The 18,501-nt window shown below is 40.0% G+C and overlaps 1 long non-coding RNA gene across 1 annotated transcript in view; it reads left to right on the top strand.

The window, feature by feature from the left end:
* LOC130708117 (uncharacterized) overlaps window positions 1-12,550 on the top strand; it is a 34,473-nt gene extending 21,923 nt beyond the window's left edge. The window contains exons 2-3 of the long non-coding RNA XR_009008182.1: window positions 7,740-7,848; window positions 9,950-12,550. This is a non-coding gene — a long non-coding RNA (uncharacterized LOC130708117). The remainder of the gene's footprint in view (window positions 1-7,739; window positions 7,849-9,949) is intronic.
* Window positions 12,551-18,501: the final 5,951 nt, after the last annotated feature.

The following is an 18,501-nucleotide window of genomic DNA, read 5'->3' as shown; positions in this document are numbered from 1 at the left end:
GAAATTGCTACCATTTCCGTTCCTTTCCTCCTAGATAATATAAAACAGAAGCTAAATAACTCTAGAGCTCTCAGATAAAATCTAAAATTAATTCTCACACATGCCAGTGATATTCTAAAGGTGCCCACTAGTTTGTAATCAGATTAACGTTTGCTATAATATTCAAATAGTTCCTTTATATTTTTCTCTCAGAATTTTTAAATAAATACGTACTCCGGATGTTTTCCCAGAACTGTGGCACATGTTGGTCTTCTTTTTCCTACAAGGATAGTGGGAAATGGTTGCAGTAATGGTTTCTGAGGCCCCTGCAGACGACTCCTCTGGGTGAATACACACTTGGGTGTGGATTACTGCAGTGCATTGTTAATTAGCCAGCTCACAACTCCTGTGAATGTTATTGGATGTCAACTTGCTGCTGCAATGGATTTTGCTTGCTCTAAAAGCTTAGGCTCTCACTTCAGATTTTATTCCCTCATGTCAAATGCATGACCATTTGAGAAAGCATTTTGAAATTTGAACTGAGATATGAGTTAATGATGGAATGGGTCAAGATGGACCGTGTTATTATTTTTTAACCAAGAAATAGCCTGTTACTTTGTCCCTTGCTTATTTATTTATTTATTTATTTATTTATTCATTCATTCATTCATTTATTTTTGGCTGCGTTGGTTCTTCGTTGCTACACACAGGCTTTCTCTAGTTGCAGCGAGCAGGGGCTACTCTACGTTGCGGTGCTCAGGCTTCTCACTGCGGTGGCTTCTCTTGTTGCGGAGCATGGGCTCTAGGCGCCTGGGCTTCAGTAGCTGTGGCACGTGGGCTCTAGAGCTCAGGCTCCGTAGTTGTGGTGCACGGGCTTAGTTGCTCCGCAGCATGTGAGATCTTCCCGGACCAGGGCTCGAACCCGTGTCCCCTGCATTGGCAGGCGGATTCTTAACCACTGTGCCAACAGGGAAGCCCTGTCCCTTGCTTGCTTCTTACCTTGTGAAAATCATGGCATCTTAGCACGAACTTGACTGTTGAATGTGTCAGGGGGTGGGGGGAGAGTTGGGTTACTGAAGTTAAAACTCCTCACTTTCATAATTCATTGACAGAGATGAAGTGAATGTTGCAATGGTTTTTTAATGTCGATTTCAAAGGTTTTCTCAGGTTGGCTTTTGGCCATGCTAAGGTTCACGGAATTTATGTTTGTTTAGTAAAATATACAAAAATTCCTACTTGAAGGTCACCACCGGGTTAGTGGCATAACAACTATATTCCAACTTGTCCAACCATCTATAGCTGAAAGACAGAAATAAACATACCTTCCCTCTGAAAGAGCAGGTTAATTCTACCCCTCCGATCTGCATAAACTAAAGCAAGAGGGGAGGAGAGGCTGGCTTCCAAAGCTCACTGGTGAAAGTACATTAAATCCAGAAGCAGCTGGTGACACTACATCAAAGGTTCCAAAAAAAAAAAAAAGCTCTGAGGATCAAAACATCAAGGCTCTTTTTGTCTGCCAAACAATCTGATTGATTCTGCAGATCAGCCCCGACACTAAGTGACTTTCTTTAAGTTTTATTTTTTGTAGTTTTTTGTGTTTTGTTTTGAGAGGGTAGAATCATGATTCTTTAGGCCAGCACGAATACAAACATATATTTAGCATTAAAAACTAGCAGAGTTGAATATTATCCTTAGTCTAAAGACAGGTGATGATTTTAAGTAAACTGCAAATGCTCTGTTTTCTGAATTACCTTTTTTTTTTTTTTTTTTTACTTGAAGTATTGACCTACCATACTATGTTAGTTCCAGGTGCACAACATAGTGATTTGATGTTTCTAAACATTCCAAGTGATCACCGCAATAAGCCTAGTTGGCTTCTGTCACCACACAAAGTTATTACAATATTACTGACTACATTCCCCTTGCTGTACGTTTCACCCCTGTGACTCATTTATTCTGTAACTGGAATTGTCTTGCTCTTAATCTCTCTCACCTCTCATCCCTCAACCCCCCTGCCCTCCTACAACAACCTGTTTGTTTTCCGTAACTACAAGTCTGTTTCAGTTACGTTATGTTTGTTCATTTGTTATGTATTTTATATTCCAAATACAAGACTGCAAGTTTTCCAGTTTTTCTCATCAGTAGTTTCTCTGTAAATAGTTGTAATTTTGGTGCCTGTGAGAGACAAATTCTTCATGCTCTGTCATCTTGGCCACACCTCTCCTCCTTGAGCTTGGATGCCTGTATTGACAAAGAAGATCTTGAGCATAACAGCCTACGAGAACTCTGCGTGTAACTCTTCCATAAAACATTGAAAAGCGTATATCATCTACCGTGCCTCCTCTAAGCATAATTTAGAGATGAATAAGGAAATTATGGGAGACTCATATAGTTAGTAATGGAATTTACATGTCTTGAAGGGACAAGTTCTGTCAGGAAAAAAAAAGTTTGCAGTGGAAGTCTCATCTTCACAAATAAAACACATAAGGTTGAAATAGGTGATGTACTGGGAGTTTGAGATTGACATGTACACACTACTATATATAAAATAGATAAGCAACAAGGACCTACTCTATAGCACAGGGAACTCTGCTCAATATTCTGTAATAAGCTAAATGGGAAAAGAATTTGTAATAGAATAGATATTTGTATATGTATAACTGAACCACTTTGCTGTACCCCTGAAACTAATACAACATTGGAAATCAACTATACTCCAATATAAAATAAAAATTTAAAAAAAAATTTTGTTTAAGGACACATTTGGTATGGCTTTCTGGCATGTCATATAAAATTATCAATCAAAAGAAAAGCTGCAGTGACTGTTTAGAACAACTATTGCTGAAAAGCACAAGAAGAAGAAGAAGAAGGAGAAAAAAGAGAAGAGGAATCAGCTTCACCCTTAGGAAAATAGTCCCTATATGTGGCGCAGGGACTATGTTGATTGACAATTCTAAAATGAATGTTGAGCAGAAAAAATGGGAGGAAAGCTGTCAGTGGATCATTCCAGAGAAGAGAGCACTGAGCTGGGTTTTGAGCAATCTGAGTTGTAGCTTCATTTCCATGATTGATTGACTGATTGGCTTTGGGTAGATCAAGAGCCACTTGCTTTCACTGGAGTTCTACTGTTCACTAAGTGCTGTTACCCGAATCACTGTGATGAACTGCATTCTTCTTCAAAATACTTACTGTCCCTCCCTGCAAGGCAAGCCCTGCCCTGGAGAGAAATCGTACTTTCTGCTCCTTCGAGGTTAGACTAAGCCTATGACTTCCAAGCAGATGTTTTAAGAGCCAGTATTTACTTCCTCATGATCTCTTTACCCATCTGTCCACCAGCAATGTCTCAAATAGAGGCTGCTCTGTGAGCCTGGCCCCAGAATGACAGTCATCACCCAGGGAAGCCACACCTGACCTAGCTTGGACCTGTAGCAAGAGCAAGAAATAAACCTTGGTCACTGAAATTTGGGGGTGACTGGTTACTAGGGCATAACAGCTTAAGCTGATTGATCAAATCAGACTGACATATTTAAGATTTAACTGAAACCCATAGAACTTACGTTTTCCACGCTTAAGAGGACCTAGCTGAATAAGCCAGTATTCTTTCCCCCTTCCTGAACTCCCTGTGATTACAAATTTGGGGCCTTCAGTTCTTCAGCCACATATTGAAAAAGTTAGAATAAATAATCTCTAAAGTTCCTTCCCTTCTAACCTTCTATATTCTTTTGGCTCCCTCCTTTCATAGACTTTTTTGAGTCTATGTGTTCCGTAAGTGTTGCTTAGGTGATATTTGCTACTATGAGTAGTTATCTTAGATATATTCACTTAGATGAGATCTAAAATATTTGCATATTATAAAAAATCCCACAACTATTATTGCAGAGTTCTAGGGCATATTGATTTGCACTCCTTGATACTTTACTGTGTAAATATGTGACTCAGGTTTTTGTATATTTGCCTACAACCTTTCTGATTAAATTGCAAACTTCTTTGTAAGAAAAGTTTTTCTTTCTCTTTTACTTTGCTCCTTATCATGTCTCACCATGTTTTAATAGGTGCTAATGAAATTGCTTTTTTTTATTTTTTTCTTGCCACACCACGAGGCTTGTGGGATTTTAGTTCCCTGACCAGGAATCGAACCCAGGCCCTTGGCAGTGAGAGTGCCGAGTCCTCACCACTGGACTGCCAGGGAATTCCCTTAACCAATAAATCCTTCTTTTTTTTAAATTCAAAATGATGGAAACCAGATTTGACTATTAGATAAAGCATTCATTGTAAAGATTTTAAAGATGGCAACAAGTTCTCTGGTACTCCTCCCATCAAGAGGTAAGAGTCTAACTTCCCTCCCTTTGAATCCGGGCTAGCTTTAGTGGCTCACTCGTAACCACAACAATGCAGCAGAAGTAACACGTGTGACTTCTGAGGCTAAAAGTCAGAGAAAGTCATGCAGCGTCCATCCTGTTCCCTGGAGCATTTATTCATGGAGCCCCGGAGAGTAGGAAGTGCAAGTACTCTAGACCACCAGGCTATGAGGAAGCCCGAGCCACATGAAGAGGCCACATGGCATACACTCCAGGAGACAGACCCAGCAGAGCCTGGTTTTCAGGTCATCTTAGCCCATGAGCTAGACATGTGATGGAAGAAGCCTCCAGATAATTTCAGCACCCGGCTATTAATGTCACCCCCAGTCATTTGAGTCTTCCTAGCAGAAGCCCCAGGCTTCACGGAGTAGAGACAAGCAATTTTTGCTCTGCCCTATGTAAATCCCTGAAGCACCCTTAAAAATCCACACACATAATAAAATGGCTGTTTGTGTTATGCTACTAAAATGTGGGGTGGTTTGTTACGCAGCAAGAGATAACTGGTACATAGAGGGTCTGCAAAAGTCAGCCCGAGCCACCATGTCAGCCCAGGCAAGTGTCACACAAAGAAATGTGTGCAACCACACACTTTCCTGCTTTGTTTATTTTTATTAAGGTGTAGCAACCCAGTGGGGTAAGCACCTCTCCGGTTAAGAGCAATCTGGAAGACAGGAGTATTAAAACATCAGGCGGAGATACAATCGAATTACTATCAAGCAATTGCAACCTGAAAAGAGTAGGCACTGACAGCGTCTCAGAACCTATTACTTTACTGTGCAATTGCAACACAACAACAGCACCAGTCAGGGATGTCATCACAAAGACAAGTGAAATCAATACTGCCTCCAAAATACATTACAGCCCACTTTTAAATAAATATGGAAAAATCTGCTTAAGTTGATTCTAGCTCAGCAGGAGCAAACTGCTGTAACAATTTTTACATACAAAGCCCAGAGAAAAGAACATGGAGGAAGCACCCGACACGCGCACAGCTTGGGGCATAGCTTGGGGTGGAGAGATCCACTTCGTAAATTCACTCTGCAACACGTCCTCCTTTACAGGCAACAGCAGATTTCACCTTACGGATCTCGAAAGCTCTACTCTGGGAGAGAAAAACCCACACGTTCAAACTATAACAGCTAGAAAGTTATTTAAAAAAAAAAAAAAAAGCCAGTGCTCTTTAATGTCAGTTCAGTTGCCTAAGAAGTCTGCTGTTAGGGAGCAATAAAAAGTGTTAAGTTCGTTTGGGTTTGTTTGTGTGTTTGGTTGGTTGGTTGGTTTTGGAGCCAGGTACCATATAAGTTTATATGCACTTAACATAGGCTTAATGACATTCTCTGTACAGGGTACTATGCTAAGCACTAAAAGATATGAAAGGTATAATCCTTGCCCTCCAAGAGCTTACATATCAGTAAGGAAGTTATAGGTGTATCTAAAAGTTAACTATTGTGCAATAGGCAAGACATGGAAACAACCTAAATGTCCATGGACAGATGAATGGATAAAGAAGATATGGTACATATATATCGTGTAAAACGACTCAGCCATAAAAAAGAATGAAATAATGCCATCTGCAGCAACATGGATGCAACTAGAGATTATCACATTAAGTGAAGTAAGTCAGAAAGAGAAAGACAAATACCATATGATATCATTGATATATGGAATCTAAAATATGACACAAATGAACCTACCTACAAAGCAGAAACAGAATCACAGACATAGAGAACAGACTTGTGGCTGCCAAGGGGGAGGGGGGGAGAGGGAGGGCTGGAGTGGGAGTTTGGGATTAACAGATGCAAACTATTATATATAGAATGGATACACAACAAGGTCCTACTGTATAGCACAGGGAACTGTATTCAATATCCTATGATAAACAATAATGGAAAAAATATTTTTTAAAAGTATATATATATATGAAACTGAATCACTTTGCTGTATAGCAGAATTAACATTGTAAATCAACTGTGCTTCAAAAAAATATTACAACTGAAAAAAAAGTTAACTATTGTGCAAAGTAGAAGGTTCTAAGAACAGGAAACAAAAACAGTTTGGTACAGGCCTGTATCAGAAAGTTTTAATTTAATTTGGACATTAAATAGTCCAAATCATATTTTAAATCCATGAATATAAATTCAGCCCCACCTCCATCCTTCTTTCCAAGATGGCAGCCTCCTAGAAAAAGTAACCTTTTATTACACATTTTTAAAATCCCTCGCCATGTCCTTCAGGTATGTTGCTACACAGCAGTGCTCAGCAAATATGCATGGATTTAGTGAGTGCAGTGGATTAGGTGTAAGACCTACCACTGCAGGACAACCGGCTTAGTGTCCCAGGCTCTCTTTACCTCCTTCTGTGGTGTCCATGGCTCTCGTTCTCATCTTCCCACTTTTAAAAGCTGTCAGTGTGGTTTTAATAAGACTTGAAGTGTTACCTTCAGAATTTTGTATTTTGAGCTTTATCGTGAATTGTGCAATAAAAGATTTGGTTCCCTGGACAAGAAAACAGCCCTGCTCATGTACTTGAAATGGATAGACGAGCATGTATGTCACCGATGGATGACACAAGTCCTGGCTTCTTTACCCGACTTCCAGCTATAAAGTGGCCCCACAGTCATGCGGTCCACAGTCTACCAGCTCTGCAAGGGCCTCTAAAATGTTTGAGACCTGATGAAAGATTTATTGACTCTAAAATATGAAAAGAAGCCTGCAAAATTGAAGTGGAAACTGCTTAATTAAATACCTTCAAAGCGTAAAGTTATATTACCTAGATGATTGCACCTCAGCTTTTACATAATTGTGCAGAACTTATATTCAGAGTGGGCTATGGGCACATTTTTACATATATTAGGAAAGGAGTGAACTGTCAGGAAACAGAGGTGACTTTTCTTGGTCTCTAGCCTTCTTTCCGCCCACCCCCTGCTTTTTTTCCTACAAGGCTCTGGCTTTGTTCAGATACCCAGCTGTGTGCCTCGGGGAAAACTGACCCCAGTTCTAGAAATAAACTTTATGGTCTGATGGTGATATCACTCCCTTTGGCAGTGGTTGGTTCAGAAACTGGCATACAGCTCAATTCTGACCAGTGAGATATGAAAAGAATTCTACTGAGGGAGGGGGATTCTGGAGAAAGTTTCTTGTCTGCTAGAAGAAAGACAGTCCCTTATGCCTGAAATTTCTCTGTCTGAACATGATGCCTGGAACTCCTCCAGCCATTCTGCTCAAGCCTGAGGAAAAACCAACGCTGAGGAGGGCGGGATGAAGAGATAGAAAGTCCCTGGTCCTTGACAACAGGGTCAAGCTGTTGAATTCACTTATCCTACTAGATTTTCCTACCATGTGAGATAAAAATGCCTCCTCTGTTTAATCCAGCTTCACTCAGTGTTTCCTCACTGCCTTCTAGGTACCCTGTCAGCCTAAGAGCCAATAGAAGACATCCACCTCCCGCTTCTCTGTTATCATCTGCTTCAGGCATATTCAGAGGATGACAAAACGCCTTTCTATCACTGGCAGTAAGTCACCCGGCACAAGGGTCACATTGTACCTGTTCCAAGTCAGTTAGTTTGAATAGAGGATATCCTTTCTCATATCAATACAACACATTCACTCCTTTTTTTTTTTTCCTTTGGCTTAAGTACACTATCTTTTTTTTTTTTAGTTTCATTTTATTCTTTTTTTATTGAAGTATAGATGGTTTACAATGTGTTAGTTTCAGGTGTACAGCAAAGTGATTCAGTTATGCATATATGTATGTATATATATATCACAGTTACATATATCTAGATAGATAGGTAGATAGATACATAGGTTCTTTTTCAGAATCTTTTTCCTTATAGATTATTACAAGACATTGAGTATAGTTCCCTGGGCTATAAAGTAGGTCTTTGTTGGTTAACTGTTTTATATTTAGTAGTGTGTATCTGTTAATCCCAACCTCCTAATTTATCCCTCCCCCACCGCTTTCCCCTTTGGTAACCAGAAGTTTATTTTCTCTGTCTGGCAACACATTCACTCTTGACAATGACTGGATTCAGCCTTGTGTCTGGATTCAGTAAACTGTTGCCCAATGGCTATAATCTGGGGACCTTTGGCAAGTCCCATGGACAAAAATCTCTCTACTAGATTTCCACCATTAAAGCCAAGACAGTGGAAAAAACTAACCAAGATATCGATTGCTCCTACCTAAGTAATCATTTGTGAGCCTACCTGGCATTGACCTACAGAACTATGTGACAGTAATTGGGTGTTCTTGTAAGCCATTAAGTTTGTGATCATTTGTTACACAGCATTAGAAAAGAACTAGGATGTCATACAAATCATGCAAAAATTTTTTCAAACACACAAAACGTATAATATATGCTAGGGGTCAGCAAACCACAGCCCATGGACTCAGTCAAGCCCATGATCTGTTTTTATACAGCCCACAAGCTAAGGATGGTTTTTTATATTTTTACAGGTTTGTAAAAATTAAAAAAGAAAAATATAGGACATAGACTATACATGGACCACAAAATCGAAAATGTTTACTGTCTGGCCCTTTACAGAGAAAAAGGGCTCCTGCAATACACTATTTATTATACCTTTCTGTATAGGGACAAGCATCGGTAATAGTTCAGGATCCACCCTGTGCTGCGTCTTTGCTGCATTCACCCTCTCTGATCCATTTCCCAATAGCCTCCTTGCCCTGGGAGGCTGGTCTGTATGGACCACAAGGTGCCTCCGGTTCCCGGCTGGGTGTGCAGACAAGCAGTTTGAGGGCAGGAGGAAGGTGAAACTGGGGTGTCCATTCACCCCTTCATCCAGAGCACTGTCTCAGGCAGGTACATCCCTCAACCAAAGGGCACAGCTCCTTTCAAGGCTGCTGCCTTGCACAGTTCTTCCCTCCAGAGTCCGAGACCTGCTCCCCCTTCTCCTCTTAGGTCTAGGGTGTCAGCACCCTAACATCCACGGTGATTTCCTACATTCTGCCCACACCTGTGTAAGCGTCTTTTCACTGCTTGCTCTACACCTCACCCGCCTCGAGTGTGGCCCCTGACTGATACGCCCACTAACTTAACTATCGTGGTTACCTCTGGGGTGAGCAAGGGAAAGGAATGAGAGAGGAGAAGCAGAAACCTTCCACGTGATCTGTAGTGCTAGCTCTTTCATTCATAAAAGGACTTGAAGCAAATATAACAAACTCTTCCTCATGGCTGATTCTGGGTGGCAAAACAGACACAAATGTTGTTGTTTTTTTTTTCTGGTATTTACATATCTTTTAATATCTTTACAGACATGGAAAACAAACTCATGGTTACCAAAGGGGAAAGTGGGGGGAGGGATAAATTAGGAGTTTGGGATTAACAGAGACACACTACTATATATAAAATAGATAAACAAGGTCCTACTGTATAGCACAGGGAACTATATTCAATATCTTATAATAACCTATAATGGAAAAGAATCAAAAAAAGAATATATATATTGTATATCACTTTGCTGTACACTTGAAACTAACACAATATTGTAAATCAACTATACTTCAATTAAAAAAAAAAATTAAACCACTGTACCAGCCACACTATTATTTTGGATTAAGACTCTCAAAATCACCTATCTGAATTCAAATTGCAGAGACTCCCTGATGCGTCCCAGTCTTGCCTGATGGACGGGTGTACCTCCTAACTAGTAACTTCTTCCTGACTCACTGCACCAAGATGCCCACTGCCCATGCTGCTCATCGCCACCCAAGGCAGGAAGCCATAGAGGCACCTCAGCCCGGGACTGACTCAGCACCACGACCATCAGCACTTCTCCCAGAAGAGCAGTTCCAGCGGCTCTCCTTCCTGGACCTCCCCAGCAGCTCTCTGTGCTGTCTGGGGAATGAAGTAATAAACCTTCCCTGCCAGTACTTATAAAATGTTCTGGCTTTATGGGACAGCATCTCCTGCTGCTTTGGGCACAAGTCCAGTTTAATCAAAGAATCTGGAAGGACAGCAAAAAGACAATTTGATAACCATCACACTAAGAACAGTGGAAAAGAAAAATTAGGTTTGTGGTGAAAAAAGATCATACTAAGGGAAGTCAGACAGAAAAAGACAAATATCATATGATATCACTTATATGTGGAATGTAATAAAAAATGATACAAATGAACTTATTTACAAAACAGGCTCACAGACCTAGAAAACAAACTTATGGTTACCAAAGGGGAAAGGTGAGGCGAAGTGATAAATCGGGATACTGGGATTAACATATACACAGTACTATATATAAAATAGCTAATCAACAAGGACCTATACTGTATAGCACAGAGAACTCGACTCAATACTCTGTAATGACCCATATGGGAAAAGATTCTGAAAAAGAATGGATATGTGTATATGTATAACTGATTCACTTTGCTGTACACCTGAAACTAACACGACATTGCACTTAGTTCGATAAATTATCAACTATAGTTCAATAAAAATTTTTTTTAAAAAAGAAAATTCAAAAAAAAAGAAAAAAGCTCATCTTCGGAGCAAATGCACAAAATAGGACTACTAGCCCGGATCTGTCTAGATGAGGTTATAAACGTGAAATTCTTGAGTTACTCATAAAAGAAAGCTTTAAGCATATTAGAAGACACTCCCCTCCACACCAACACCCACAGAAGGATTTGCCATCCCTCCCCCAGTGCTATGAAATACGTGACCATCACTGCAAAGTCATATCTTACCTTGGATCATCTATCCCCCTCATCGGGATTCTGACTTTTAGGGAAGTGCCTTTTATGAGTTGTGTATGCTCGGTGGTTCTATGTGTGCTTCATTTTTTACCAGCTGTGACAAGATTTTTTAATCTTTATGCAAGAGAAACCAAACCTGTGTAGGAACAACCTGTCAGGAATACTTACAGCCTGGCAGTTAACAGTTAACACTTCTCTCTCTCTCTCTCTCTCTTTCTCTCTCTCTCTCTCTCTCTCTTGCGCGTGTGTGCGCGTGCGCGCACGCGCATGCGATTTAATCAGCAAGGTGCTGCTGACGATGTGTAATAGAACATTGTAAAAGCTACATGGTTTAACACCTCTGAGGGTGCCAAACGAGACTCCATAAAGGGTACGGCAGTGAAATGAAAAACGATGATTATTTAGCATTTATTCATCCTAAGCAGTATGCTAGGCTCTAAAGAACACAGCACTGAGCGAAGTGGATTGCCTCTAAAGTTCCATGCTTTCCTAAAACAAACATGGAAGGGACTTTTACAACACTATCCCTATATAAGAATATGAAATAGAAATACCTTGACTCCATGGACAAAGGCAGAAAAGTACCAAAATAAAAGCCATAAGGACTTTTGGGACGTGTGTCCTTCGTCTATAATCTGCTTCCGTTTACAGCACAATCTTGGGCAGCTGGACCAGGGTCGGCCGGCTACAGCCTGTCGGGGTCCCACCTGTTTCTGTAAATAGAGTTTCGCTGGAACGCAGCCATACCCATTTGTTTACATATTGTCTGTGGTTGCTTTTGCACAACAGAGATGAGTACTTGTGACAGAGACCATATGGCCAGCAGAGCCAGAAATATTTACTATCTGGTCCTTTCCAGAAAAGGTTTCCTGACCCCTGATCTAGACTGTACTGGAGAAAACCTGAACCAGATTTGTGATAGTATCAATAGGTTTACTTACTAATGTACTTATTCATAGTTACTTATGCAAGGTAAAATTCAATTTAAGTTATCGGTTTGTTAAGCGTGGAGAAAATGTCTATTATTTTGCATTGAAGAGGAATATACGTACCACGGTGAAGGCTAACACATCATCCCTTGGGAGCAAAGGCACTCTGCCCTGATGGAACTATGGGAGATTCCCACAGGGAAAGCTAGTTTCCCTCACTATGTGTTTTGAAAAGGCCAAAGATCCAGATGTTGAATGGAGTTGAAGTTGAATGGATAATTAATAAAAAGAAGATTATACAAGAGCTCATTCTATGTAGGATAATAGTTCATGGTTTAATTTCCAGAACCGTTCTAGATAAGATTTGAAAACTATTTGCAGCATTAAGGTATTTATTCGTTTTATTTCAAAGCCTATGAGCTCTTGAAAAAAATCACTTGCGATCCTCTTCCTAATTCTGTGGTTATAGGGCATTGAACCACACACTCAACAGTGTGATAAAATCAAATGTCATTTGTTTATTCAGAGACCACAAATGGCTTTCTTGATATGAAAGTAAACATTGCTTGAAAAGTTCTAGCCTGAAGGATTGATTTTTTACGTCTTCTTGGAAGACCCACTTTTAGGGCTGCAAAAAATGTGGACATTGGCAAACTACTCTTTCATCTGAATAGACCAATAAACGTGTCTAAATTTCCCAGATGCATGGAAAGAACGGAAACAGCAGTATTCCAGCACATAGATAGTGCTTCAAATGGATGTTTTATTTTGTTCAACAAGAATTGAATGCTATGACTTAATCTTACCTGCTTAACACCCAAGATCTGTTTTAGATTTTTGGCAACTAACATGCTCTCCCATGGCAACTGCATAAAAACATCATACAGTGTGAAGAAGGAAAAAAATTCAAAACCTTTCAGACCCAGTTACTTTATGAAACTATTTTACAAGTGTCTTTTTTATTTTACAACAGTTTTAAAGAATCTATTTGAACAATTTATATCTTTCACCACCTGTACCTCTAAACAAAAACACGTTTTTCACAAAGAACTATGAAGAAAACATCCAGGCCTATTCAGAGAACTGATAATGGATATTCTTTTTATTTTTTATTTTTTTGCAAATATTTTCTCCCAACTTGTGACTTGTGTTCTGATTCTCATGACGTTGTCTTTTGCAAAGCAGACATTTTTAATTTAATTTATTTATTTATTTATTTATGGCTGTGTTGGGTCTTCGTTTCTGTGCGAGGGCTTTCTCTAGTTGCGGCGAGCGGGGGCCATTCTTCATCGCGGTGCGCGGGCCTCTCACTGTCGCGGCCTCTCTTGTTGCGGAGCACAGGCTCCAGACGCGCAGGCTCAGTAGTTGTGGTTCACGGGCCTAGTTGCTCCACGGCATGTGGGATCCTCCCAGACCAGGGCTCGAACCCGTGTCCCCTGCATTGGCAGGCAGATTCTCAACCACTGCGCCACCAGGGAAGCCTGATAATAGATATTCTTAAGCAGAATCAAAACTAGCACTGAGCAGATGAGTCAGGATTTGAGTTTTAGCCTTGGCTGGGTTAACTAAGGAAATGAATGACCTTGACAAGTTACTTTCTGCTCTGGGTTTTGCTTGCCTCATCTGTAAAATCAGGTGATTTACATCAACCTCCCAGAGCACTTTCAGCCCTAACTACAATGATGACTAAAGCTTGGCACTGATTGTAATTCTAAATAGTATTAACTGCTAACCTTCTTCCAGCCTCATTCCTATGCATGACAGAATGCCAGAGGGAAAAATCACAGTAAACCGAACACGAATTTGATTCTTCCCTTCTACCCTGGAAGGAGTCATCAAGACATTGCTGGGCCACAGAGAAAGTACATTTCTTTGCCCCTCTTCCAACACGTCATACATTATTAGACACAAGTTCCTTCTCAGGTTATTGTTAACTGTATTATTTAAAAGAGTGGACTTGAAGAATGATTTTTAAAAAGAAGAATTTAGGACCACTTGGAATCTTATGGGTCAATACACTGGCATATCGTAGAAATAATCTTTCCTAAAGCTTGCTGCCCAGACAGCTCTATAACCTGTTCTAGAAACAGGGTGTGGTGTTGCTAGAACTTTCAGATTTTGCTGATGGAAGGAAAATATGGTCCTGCTTTGGAGAGCTGTTTGGCTGTCTCTTTTAAACAAACACATAACCATCCTATGACTCAGAGAATATGGCTATTAGAATCATGATATTTTACAAAAATGTAGTACAATAGTAAGCCCTTCAAGTAAAAATTTTTTTGGAATTAATTTGAAGTATCAAATGATGACGGCATCACAAACTTAAATATGTTCTTTGAAAAAGAATGCAGTAAGCAGACAATCTTTTAGAACAATAATTAGGAAGAATTAAGAGTGTGAGGAAATGGACTTATAGACTACATTTTTTGAATGACCAGGTTGGGAAGTTTAGTGAGGATGGCTTAAAACATTCAACATTTTCTCATATCAGTAAGGACTAGCCAAGCAAAGAGAAAACAATTAAGCAGACTATCTTTTATATTATGAAAGACCCTCCAGGAGGTAAGGGGTCCCAGAGAGGAGCTGATGGTATAAGCAATAATTAAAAGCAACCAAGCACAAACTGCATAATTGCTAGTTTCTAGGAATTTTTTTTTTTTTTTTTACTTTACCTCAAAGCATTAAAGGAAACAAAGAAAATAGTGATATCCCCAAGGAATAATTCCCTACTTTTCAGTCATCTTCTGCAAAATAACAAATCCAGGGAGAGAGAAGCTTCAGTAAAGTAAGAATAGGACGTTGTTTGATAAATTTCTCAGACCCACCAATGACAGCAATAGCATGGGAAAAAATCAGACGACGTTCAAATATTCCAAGCCCAAGGTCACAATGTTACATGAAACAAACTCCAAACTCTTTACCCAGCCTACAGAGCCCATCACAACCTGGCTTCACTTCTTGGCCTCACCCTTGGGCTAGGGTGAGGCCAAGAAGTGGCCTCCTCACCCACTGGGTTCCACCATGTCCCTAGGACTCCTTCCCCTTGATGCAGCCTCCAGCTGGTTGCAACAGCCTTGCCCTATGCCTTGCAGTGCCCTTTCGCCCAACTGGCGTGATGGTTTTGTCTTCCAGCTCTCCGCTGAAAGGTCTTCTCCCTGGATTGTTCCTCGGTGATCACCCAGCCTAAGGAAGCCCTCTATCCACATAAGGGGAAGCCTTAACATATTTGTTATTTTTTTAATTGTTTGTTTGTTTTTATGCTGTTTTCCTGAGTTTGGGGTTTTTTGCCTATTTTGTCTCTACACCAAGCTCCATGAAAACTAGTAATTTATCTGTTTTGTGCCCGACACTGTTAAAGAAAAACTTACTCTGACATTTGTGAAAACAGTAAGGAAGACTTTTTATTCGAGACTACTGCAATATGGGTCTTGCAATAGAGAGAGATGGAGCTCAAATCCAAATATAGCAAAGACTGCTGGGGATTTAGAGCCAGTGAGCATGTAGAAGGTCGGGGATAGAAGATGAAAAGTTACTAAGAGGAGACATCAAGGTTGGGGGATCTTGCTAAACTGACTTAATAAGATTCTTACTGAAGGCACGCTAGGGTGGTCAGCTATCAAGGGTATGGGGGATGACTTGTCAGGATTCCTTGCTAAGACTGGGTTGAGCAGACCACAGACAGAATGGGGACCAAGGTTGAGGTCTAGTCAAGGAGAGGGCTTGGAGGAGACTAATTAAAGTTCGGTCAAGGAGAGAGTTTTTGCCAACACATAGTAGGCTCTCAAAAAATTATCAGCTGAATGAATGAACAAATTCTCTTCCTCAAAAAGATTTAATGGCTTTACTTTTCCATTTCAACTTACCACCATAAACACTGGTAATAATAGGGATAAACAAGGAAAGAAAACTAAAGAAGAAACTCTCTACTCCCTTGCAAAGTGAAAAGAATAAATCTTCACAAGTAAGGGTACATTTTGTTCATTTATTTGTCCCTCAAATATTTATTGAGAGCTCACTGTAATGCACTGGTTACTCTTCCAGACCTGGACAGACGAATCCAAGGGACACATCCTGACTTCGAGTTCATTTTCACTGTCTGCTGAGTGATAAATAACCTGCACCCTCAGCAGTATGGAAGGTTAACTACCAAGCTGAAAATAATGTCTGATAATACCTGGGTATTTTTAAATTTTAATCTAACCAAGATCTGAGACTATAATTATATTTCCCAATGAAATAGGAAAAAAGATTTTCCCATTTTAAAATTTTAATCTCAGGAGTTATCAGAAGCTAAAGCTAACTAGGTGATCCCAAACAGTAAAAGCAAAAATGTTGGTAAAGAGAAGACTAGATCAATGTAAGAGACGTGATATATGGTGGCAATGATTTCCAACACATGTTTATTAAAAAATTGTGCTAATTGGAAGCTTTGCTTCTTCCATGTGAAAGCAACTAATAAGAAACTGATGACAGCAGAATCAGGCGCCAGAACCCCACAAGGAAATTACAGATGGAATAGATAGCTCTGGGTGCATACAAGACTTTTAAATCTAAATTGAATCTTTATTTAGAAATCAATTTATGTGGGTAGACTCTTTGCCCAAGGGTATTTGTTTGTTATTTTATGAATGTTTCAAGCTAGCAGTTTTTTCCTAGGGTTATAAATGCCTCTGACTAAATAAAATATGAGGATAGATTTTTGTAATAAATATGTCTCTGACATTATCTATTTATTTGTCCATGGAAATGTGTAGACTTTATCTAAAACAGTTATTTAACTATCATACTCTTTATTTTATGAAATAAAATTGTCTCTAAATGACCTATTTCCCCCTATGCCCTCCAAAGGAGCTAGAATAGTAAGACTTTATCCCAGACACTATGAGGTCAGTCTGACCACCCCCCTTTCCAAATAAGGTAAAGGCTACTCAGATTTATTTAATCTCTATGACTCATAGCAAAATATTACATAATTTATTTTAAAGAACAAGATAGACATTTCTCTCTAAAGCTTTACCAATTGCTCCTTTTTAAACCACACTTCCATATCCCGGGGGGGGGGGAATGGGGCCATAATTCAGGCAGAATCAGCTCTAGATAAAGGCTGACGGGGGTGGTGTGGGGGGCAGTTATGGGGGAGTGGGGACTCGGGGATGAGGAAGTTGCTCCCGGAGTCAGACAGAACCAGGGCAGGGGAACTGCCTCAGCCTGGGTTGGGCACTGCAGCTGATGGTCAGCAGTCCACACTGAGGATTTCTTAAGAAGAGTGTGAATTTTTTTTTTAACATCTTTATTGGAGTATAATTGCTTTACAATGGTGTTAGTTTCTGCTTTATAACAAAGTGAATCAGCTATACGTATACATATATCCCCATATCTCCTCCCTCTTGCGTCTCCCTCCCTCCCACCCTCCCTATCCCACCCCTCTAGGTGGTCACAAAGCACCGAGCTGATCTCCCTGTGCTATGCAGCTGCTTCCCACTGGCTATCTATTTTACATTTGGTAGTGTATATATGTCCATGCCACTCTCTCACTTCGTCCAAAGAGTGTGAATTTGATGCAGTTGATGTGGATCCCCAAGGAGCCTACTTAACACTTTCACGTCTCAGTGGCTCAGGAAAGTCAACAGATGACAGTCTTAAGAAACTCTGTGGTCCATCTTGTTTGGAAACAGATTCCAGCTAACAGCAGGGAGTATGGAGATCTACCACTCAGCAAAAATAGATTTGTCAATGGGATTTAGGGCAAGATTAAGTCCCAATAAGTCTCTGTTAGGAACCAAGGAAGAAGCACATTCCTGTTGGCTAGACAAGGTTAAAGTAGAGAAACTTGGGCATATGGGAATTTGAGCGAACCTAAGCTACACAACCTCTCAACTGTACGTAGCCACTAGTGAGGACAGGTTCCTAACTCTGGTCCTGCCTTTGATCAAATTAACCCCCCAAATTGTACAGGATTATTCAATTGTGCTGCCTTTTGGATTCTCTAAAATGGTGCAACAGGTACGCTTTGCAAGATAAAATGAGACAAACTCAAGTGTCTGAGGGAAAAATAATATGGAAATCTCCACTGCAATAGCTACACTACACAATAAGGTAATGATAAGAAGACGAATTTTTTTCTTACTGTACAGATTTTTTTACTACACAAATCACAGATTTGAAGTGATGCAGTGTATTAGTCCCTCTCCTCTCAGATGTCAAGGTTTAGAAACAGCCTTCAAGGCCCTGTTTCTCTTGATCATTGAGTTTCATATTGAAGGTTCTCTTTTCCAGTAAAAACTCCTGCTGTGCTTGAGAATTTCTTAATTACCTTTTTAAGTTTTCTGCTATCATGGCAGAATAATCCAGAAACTAATTATGGAGCTAATAAAAAGAATGAAAAACTTTTGTTTGTTTGTTTGTTTTCCCAAAAACATACAATAATGCAAAGTTGTAAACACAGATGTAAATGATTTGCTCCACATTTGTCTCAACAAATTAAAATGGCATCTTCCCTCTATGAAGAAAATGTAGGACTTCCCTGG

Source organism: Balaenoptera acutorostrata, chromosome 4, assembly GCF_949987535.1.
Source record: "Balaenoptera acutorostrata chromosome 4, mBalAcu1.1, whole genome shotgun sequence".
Classification (NCBI taxonomy): Eukaryota; Metazoa; Chordata; class Mammalia; order Artiodactyla; family Balaenopteridae; genus Balaenoptera; species Balaenoptera acutorostrata.
Note: the sequence above shows the minus strand (reverse complement) of the source record. Positions and strands in the feature narration are given on the sequence as shown.